The sequence below is a fragment of the Paramormyrops kingsleyae genome, chromosome 23 (assembly GCF_048594095.1).
Source record: "Paramormyrops kingsleyae isolate MSU_618 chromosome 23, PKINGS_0.4, whole genome shotgun sequence".
Classification (NCBI taxonomy): Eukaryota; Metazoa; Chordata; class Actinopteri; order Osteoglossiformes; family Mormyridae; genus Paramormyrops; species Paramormyrops kingsleyae.
In genome coordinates this window covers 15,982,754-15,990,336 of record NC_132819.1, presented here as the reverse complement: position 1 = coordinate 15,990,336, position 7,583 = coordinate 15,982,754, and the positions used below count along the sequence as shown (strand labels likewise).

Sequence of the window (7,583 nt, the reverse complement as noted above, 5' to 3'; positions counted from 1 at the left end):
TATAGAATGTCTATAATTTTTTTAATTGGACGGTACACACACCAGTGAGCGAGAAACGGCATTTCGGTTCTCCTGTATGTCTTGCACATATAATGTGAATTGACAATTGACTTTGACTTGACTTTGAGAATCAAGCTTCTGCCATGGCCACCTCAGTCCCCTGACCTGAACTCCACTGGTAACCTGTGGGCTGAGCTGAAGAGGAGAGTGCAGGAGAGGACCTAGGACCCTGGGTGATCTGGAGAGATTCTGTAAAAAGGAACGTTCTCTGACGCCTTGCTCTGTATTCTCCAACTTTATAAAATGTCATAGGAGAAGATTCAGTGCTGTTATACTGGCAAAGGGAGGTTGTACAAAGTATTAAAAGCAGGGGTGCCGATAATCATGGCACATGTGTTTTTGTTAAAAATAATTATTTCTTGAAAAAGGATTCGTTTTTCTTTCGATACATTTATTTTAATGAAAGGTTGGCTTTTTCTAATTTTTTCAGTGTGACATGAAACTACTTCACTAAAAGGTGGATTTTTACTAACCCTTTTTACAAATCTTCAGAAAGGGTACCAATAATTGTGGAGGGTGCTGTATATGAAAATGGTTTCATATAAGAAACATTCTCAAGACTGTAAGAGCACACAATTCATGCATACAGCAAAAAACTATGGTTTAGCTGCAAAATCCTGTAAGTTACCCAAAACAATGAACTCATTTTGAGAAATGCTCTTATAGTCTTAAGAACATTATGTATGTTTCATGAAATCTTCCAAAGCAATCAAGAAAAACTAATACATACTTCCCCAAGTTTACCTTAATAATCGATAACAGGAACAATATATCAGCCTTGGTGCAAGAAACTGTGCAGCTCTTGCTTGCTCTGCACTACCCATGTGGTTGTGTCTCACCACATTTTTTTCGACAGCTGATGGTGATGGTTGTTGTGGTGGCAGCAGAACGTTTCACAAACATATCCATATAAAGTGCTTTTGCACTCAAACCCTACCCAATGAAATTCTAAATAAAATAATGCACGTCTAATAGAAAAACGCATTGCAAAGCAAAAAAAGCATATTATTCAAGTTTATAACGAACCTGCAAACACACTGCAAATTCATAGACGCTACACAAATTAAGAAAATACTTTAATCAAAATGACAATGCATGTGAAGCACATTTTACACACGCGCTGCACATTCATAGACGCGCCACAAATACAAAAAACAATTGCAACTTCGGAAATGCGCTGCAAATAGCCACAACACAACGGAAGGGGCAGTGTGTGGCTCAGTGGGCTAAGCCTGTGTGCCTGTAATCACAAGGTCGCAGGTTTAAAACCAGCCTCAGCATGTCTGTGGGTCCTTGAGCAAGACCCTTAACCCCCAGCTCCCTGGGTGCCCCAACAGGTGGCTGCCCTTTGCAGACAACTTACTCTACAAAGAGCAAGTTGAGGGAGGCATAAAAACAATTTCCCCACAGGGATCAATAAAGTATCTATTATTATTAAGTGTTTTTGGAGGACACTTTGTCCAGGTGGCCACATGCTTGTAATGATGTTTTCAACGTAAACATTAAAACTTTGCTATTAATCTGGCAAACTGCATGGTTTTAAGTTACAGTAAACAATCAGTAGCAGCTGTTTTTATGATTAACCTGTGTAGCTCAATTATAGGCTATAGTAGAGCAGTAATCCTACCATTTACTACACAGCTTCTGGATTATTGTTGTAGCAATCTGTTGAAATAGAAGATACAGTGATCATGTCTGTCTGTGTGAAATTGGCTATAAGCAAATGATCATTATACCCCTTTTTTCTTCCTTATGTCTCAGGCAGATTACCATGTAACTGACAGGTATATTTGAAAATAAGTTAATAAAATGGACAGCATCACTATTTACTTAACTTTGATTTTAAAATACAGTACAACCGTGTCAAACGCTTTTGAAATTACAGTACCGTACAAATGAAATTACTCAATTGTGTATAATTCAAATACGTTATAATACAGTACAGTACTGTAGGCCTACATGAAAAATAGCTTAGTTTAGTGAACGGCTTCTGGTGTGGTCACTCCCTACATGCGAATAAGGAACACCTGTGACTGGGATTGGGTGGGCAGTTATAAGGAGGATGCCTACTTGGGGATGGGGGAGGAAGAAATTGCCGGTGGAAATGGAAAAAAAGATATTGTCGGAGAAACTTTGGGATGGGACGGCTGTCACCATTTTGGGGAACGTAAACGTGGTGTGTCCGTTGCTGGTGTTTAATTCGGCCGCGGACGAAGATAGTTAGTTACGGAGTGGGTGGATGTATGCATTTTATCCGCAGATTAGATAGACAGACAGACAGACAGACAGAGATACTTTATTTATCGAGAAGGAAATTTAGGTGTCCAGTAGCTTATACACAGTATACATACACATAGTCGCACAGACCTATGACATTCACACACACATACATACTGCAACAGTACAAAGGAAAATTACAGGAGGGCAGTGTGCTATACAGGCCTAAACACTTAAGTCCATCACACTCCTCCCCTTCCATGTGACGTTGAAGAGCTGTATGGCCCTAGGGACAAAGGACCTTCTGAGCCTGTCTGTTCTGCATGACAGAGACAGGAGCCTATCACTGAACATGCTCCTCTGTTTGGAGAAAGTGGTGTGCAGAGGGTGACGGTCATTGTCCAGTATTGAGAGCAGTCTGCTCAGGGTCCTCCTATCTGCAGCTGATGTCAGTGACTCCAGCTCCATGCCCACCACAGAGATAGCTTTTCTCACCAACCTGTCCAGCCGTCCAGCGTCCCTTTTCCTAGTGCTGCCTCCCCAACATACCAAAGCATGTGTATAATACTGTAGTGGTGTGATTTGAGGAAAGTCTCCAGGAAAAAACTGATGCATCGGTACACGTTTGTCTTTACTGTAACCCACTACTGTAGGATTTAGCATTTACCTCCCAGATGAGGGAGAGGAGGAATTTATCAGTATTTGTGATTGTGTGGGACAATGTGGCCTTTCATCATTCCCGCCACGTCACAGGATGATGTCATTATTCTTGCCACCATACTCTCCATTCCTTAACCCCATTGAAGAATTTTTTTCTGCATGCGGATGGAAGGTATATGACCATCGGCCACATGATGAGATGCCGCTTTTAGATGCAATGGCTGCTAGGTGTATGGACATCCATGTGGATGACACCCAGAGCTGGATAAGGCACTCAAAGAGATTTTTTCCTTGGTGTATTGCAAGAGAAAATATTCGGTGTGATGTTGATGAAAATTTATGGCCAAATGCAAAGGACCGAATGGATTAGGCCAGGACAACTGTATACTTGACTGCATACAGTGAAACTTTGCTATTTGACGATTTTTGTTTTTTTTTTCTATTGAATGTCAGTAGGTGGTTGTAATGTATTTTTCTTTTCCAGTGTATTGCGCAGCTGAATTTATTTACTGTATTATTTGTTTGTATTGCAATGTTTACTGTAAGAAATGTCATAACTTTTTCTTTTACTTTCCAATAAACATTGTGTGAAAATATAGGATACAACAACACATCATATATATGCATTTTGCAGCGCTTCAAGTTGTTTGTGTTTTTTCATGCATTGTACTTTGTGTGACAAAGTCGTCTTGTGAGTGAGTGCGTGTGCTATAGGTCTGGCAGCATGTGTCACTTTTGGGTGAAGTGTGAAATGTTTTGGTGGTTTTATTTCATTTTGCACCGAAAGTTAACCAATATGCTCAGGCACTAACCCCTCTTTGTGCCTAGGCCAACAAGGACCTGCTGTACCAGGCTTGACCTTATCTCAGGGGTTCCAAACCCCCAGGCCACAAACCCTGGAGTCTTAGCTCTGGCGTATGTGTGTGCGATCCTACACTAATGATGTTTCTGTTGAAACCTAATGGAAGACAGAAATGGATGTGGCTTCCTTACTGAGGTTTAATGCTTCTATGCTTGATTATTAAAACACAATAAAAAGGGAGGAGATGTAGTGGAAAATCACAAAGAATATCGTCTGAGCAGAGCTGCATGCTTCGCTGTGTAGGGTAGGAAACTGCAGAGCTGATTTCGGCAAGTTTCTAAGTCTGAAAGAGGAACCTGCCTTTACTGTGGGAGCAGAAGAAATGATTGCCGGAGAATATAAAGGTCAAGTATTGTCACATAGATGGTGCACATCCTATGACCTGAGAGCTTGTAATGCCGTGATAAGATTTGGTGCAGCAAGTAGCCAATAATATATTTCCTTCTTACTGTCTCCTAGACTGCTTCGGGTGTATTTTCATATAAATAAGTCACCTTGTGTCTGACAGGGAGTCACTCTGAGTGTGAGGGGCACCTACTATGAAACATGAGGACTCTGCTGATTCTCCTGCTGCTTTGCTGGGTCAGTTCCGCAGGTACGTCCCATTTTTTTGTCTAGAATTTAAGTTCATTTATAAGCACCAGAGTGGTTTTGTATTGTAGGCAATTCATACTTTAGAAACTTTACAGCTATGGAATGTAATCTGAAATCTCAATGCATAGTTGGAAATAATTTTTTCAGGCCTATCAATTCACTGTAGTTCCAAAACTGAAAAAAACACGTGTAATATGGTGCACTTTTTTGCAAATATTAAAATTTGCAGTCAATCATTATTTCAAAGTACATTACTCTGTCCATGGATTCATAGATATATAACAGGTTGACATTCTATCAGCCCAAGAGTTATTGTACATAGAAATTTAATTTCATTACTGCTTAGGTTCAAATTCTTGGTGCAATCAGATAATGATAATTCTGAGCAGCTCCTAGAACATTGTCTGCATTGTGAAAACGGCTAAATTCAAAGCATTCCTTTGAACCGTCATGAATCTCTTCAATGCAAAGCTGAAACCAAATATTCATTCCTGATACATGGAATCACTACACTATTACACTATTACATCAAGTCATCAAGCTACTTGCCTTTGTGCTTTGGCGTGCTGGTGAAGTGGCTGGTTTTCCATGGGCAGCAAGACCATAGGTTTCCATCAGTGTAACGTGAAATGTTCAGTTAGTTATCTGTCACTGTTGCTTTATTTTGCCATATTTGATATAGGAGAAAATGTCTGGAAGGGTGTGAATATTAAATGAGTCAGCATGCTAATTACTCCTTTTGGCCACAGCAGATGGGCTGAAATGTTATACATGCAAGGACACGGATAATGCCACCTGTAACAAGAACCCGGTCACCTGCCAGGCGTCTCATGACACCTGCATGAGCGCCGTGGAGAGTACCGGTGAGAATCTCGCCGAAATCACACCAGTCACCATCAGGCCTGCTGGGCTGGATGTAAATGGTCTGGGGTTCTCTGTGCCCTCCAGGAAATCCCAAGAACATACTCAAGCTTCAACAGCAGCCTCTGCAGCCTCCGCAGCCTCCATGATCCAGGCAGTAACCAACCTTGAGCCGCCCATAGTCACCTGCTGCAGCACTGATCTGTGTAACTTCAGCGGAGCCACGACTGCCCGTCTGCACACGTTGCTTCTGGTCCTGCCGCTGTGTGTCATCTCTGCCCTCTGCTATGTCAGCACTTGACATATCCATTCCCCTTATGGTGATACACTGTGTATTACATGTCAGTCAGCTTACTGTTCCATCCCATCCTCAATAAAAATGTGTACTTTCCTGCTGTGAAAATGGCTCCCATTCTGGCTCCTCTGTAATTGACACATGATGCTGACATAAATTGGTCTTAAAATATGTCGATGATAATGATGATTACAACATCAAAGATGGCATTACTGAAATTTGTCAAGGACCAGTCTACTAATGATGCGCGGGTCGACCCGTGACCCGCGGGTGTGGGCGGTTTTAGGGCAGACATTTTTAAAATATCGTGGGTGCGGGCCGGCGGGTCAAAAAGTTACAAAACGCATTTCATTATAAATCAAAACGTGTTGTAAACGAGGTCGACATATAAATGCAGTCGGCGTATATTTTTCAATTTTGGATCAATGTATAGGATAACCTACTAGTTTGGTGAAATATCACGGTTAAGTATGCTCTGCTCTACTTAATTTTAGACAAAATTAAGTTAAAAGACGACCTAAGTTCTACTAAGGTCATTCAAATCTGATAGTTCTCAGATCGGATGTTAGTTTTGACAACTAGTGTGTTTTGCATACATGCGCGCTTGTGTGTGTTTGTGTGTGTGCGAGAGAGATGTCTTTCGTGCAATTTCTCGCAACCCTTCAATACATAACGACGTAAAAATCGATCTTTCGGTTTCTTTGTTGTTTGGTACACAGTTAATCTTGCATAAAACTGTGTCATCTTCAATACGGGTACGCGCGCGGTCATGGGAAACCTGAAAAAGTTTTGGAATTTTGAAATAATTTTTCAGGCCCAGGATAAGTTTTGGAATTCTTGGATAGAGAGGAAAAGTTATAGAAAAGTTTTGGAAACTAGCCTTGTTTATTTTTGTTTCCCGCTTCGTTCCGCAACGCGCTAACAGAAATGTACGAGCGGAAATCAATAGTTTACCTTGGTAAACATCCGTTTCCGCGCAGATTTCGCGTATTTGAGATCGCTGCTTTTTTTGCTTGCTATTCCAGTTTTTATGGTTTTATTTATTTTTTTGCACGTATTTGAATTTTATTGATCACAGTTTCCCGTTTTGACTCCGTTTGCCTCTACCAATCATAAGGTATGTATAATTTTAATATTGGGATTAATTTTCTAAATAATTGAACGGTATTTGCACATTGGCGAAATTTGCCCACCGTTTGTGTTTATTAGGTAAGCAGATTGGCTATTATCGTACCGAAAATTGTAGCATTACTGTCGTGCCGTATGCGGGACGCGGAGCGGCAGTCAGGAAATCGGGGAACACGGGGTTTAATAAAAAGGGCAGGCAAGAAAACAGGCAGTGATATTACAATGACCGGACTGTGGAAACAAACAAACGCGGACTAAATACAGAGGACTAATGACAACAACCAGAAACAACTGATCACACAGGGATTCCGCACGAGGTTAACGAGGGGGCGTGGCACACGGGTGGAGCGGACGATCGGGGCAGGACAATTACTATCTGAAACAGTGTGATCATCAAATCAAAGCAAACTTGTGGGTTTTTGAAAATTTTCTTGTGATACTGGAAAAGTCATGGAAATTTATTCTGCCAGAACTAAGGGGCAGAATGCGAATCTAGCACAAATCTTTGTCATCTATGGGTTACAGTGTCACAAATGACACTTTATTTGTAGGTTCCATGGCAATACAGGCTCACTGATGTTTTTTTTTTTTTTTTTGGAGGGAAAAAAACGCCGGTCAAATGCTACCTCGCAGGTTGGTATTTGCAGGAGGACTTGGATTTGCAATACAGGTTTTGTACTTGAAAATCATTCTATCTTTGTAAAAAATATTTTTATGAAGATGTTTGGTTTCGCATTTACAAAAAATATTGACTTGTATTTGCAAAATATTTTTTTTTGCGAATGAAAATTGTGTTCAGTGCGAGCAAATTTCTTTTTACGGGTGCAAATTGGAAAGTACACATACAAGTGCATATGGCACTATTCTGACTCCATACCTCCTAACGCAGTAAATAACCTGGGGAAA

General features: G+C 40.8%; 1 long non-coding RNA gene across 2 annotated transcripts; it reads left to right on the top strand.

Moving 5' to 3' along the window:
* The first annotated feature begins 4,149 nt into the window (after positions 1–4,149).
* On the top strand, positions 4,150–5,794 carry LOC140582016 (uncharacterized). 2 transcript variants are annotated; one of them, XR_011985060.1, is made up of 3 exons: positions 4,150–4,394; positions 5,146–5,256; positions 5,342–5,794. It is a non-coding gene; the product is annotated as an uncharacterized lncRNA (long non-coding RNA). The 2 variants fall into 2 exon arrangements; XR_011985059.1 differs by having other exon boundaries at positions 5,143–5,256.
* The last annotated feature ends 1,789 nt before the right edge of the window (positions 5,795–7,583 follow it).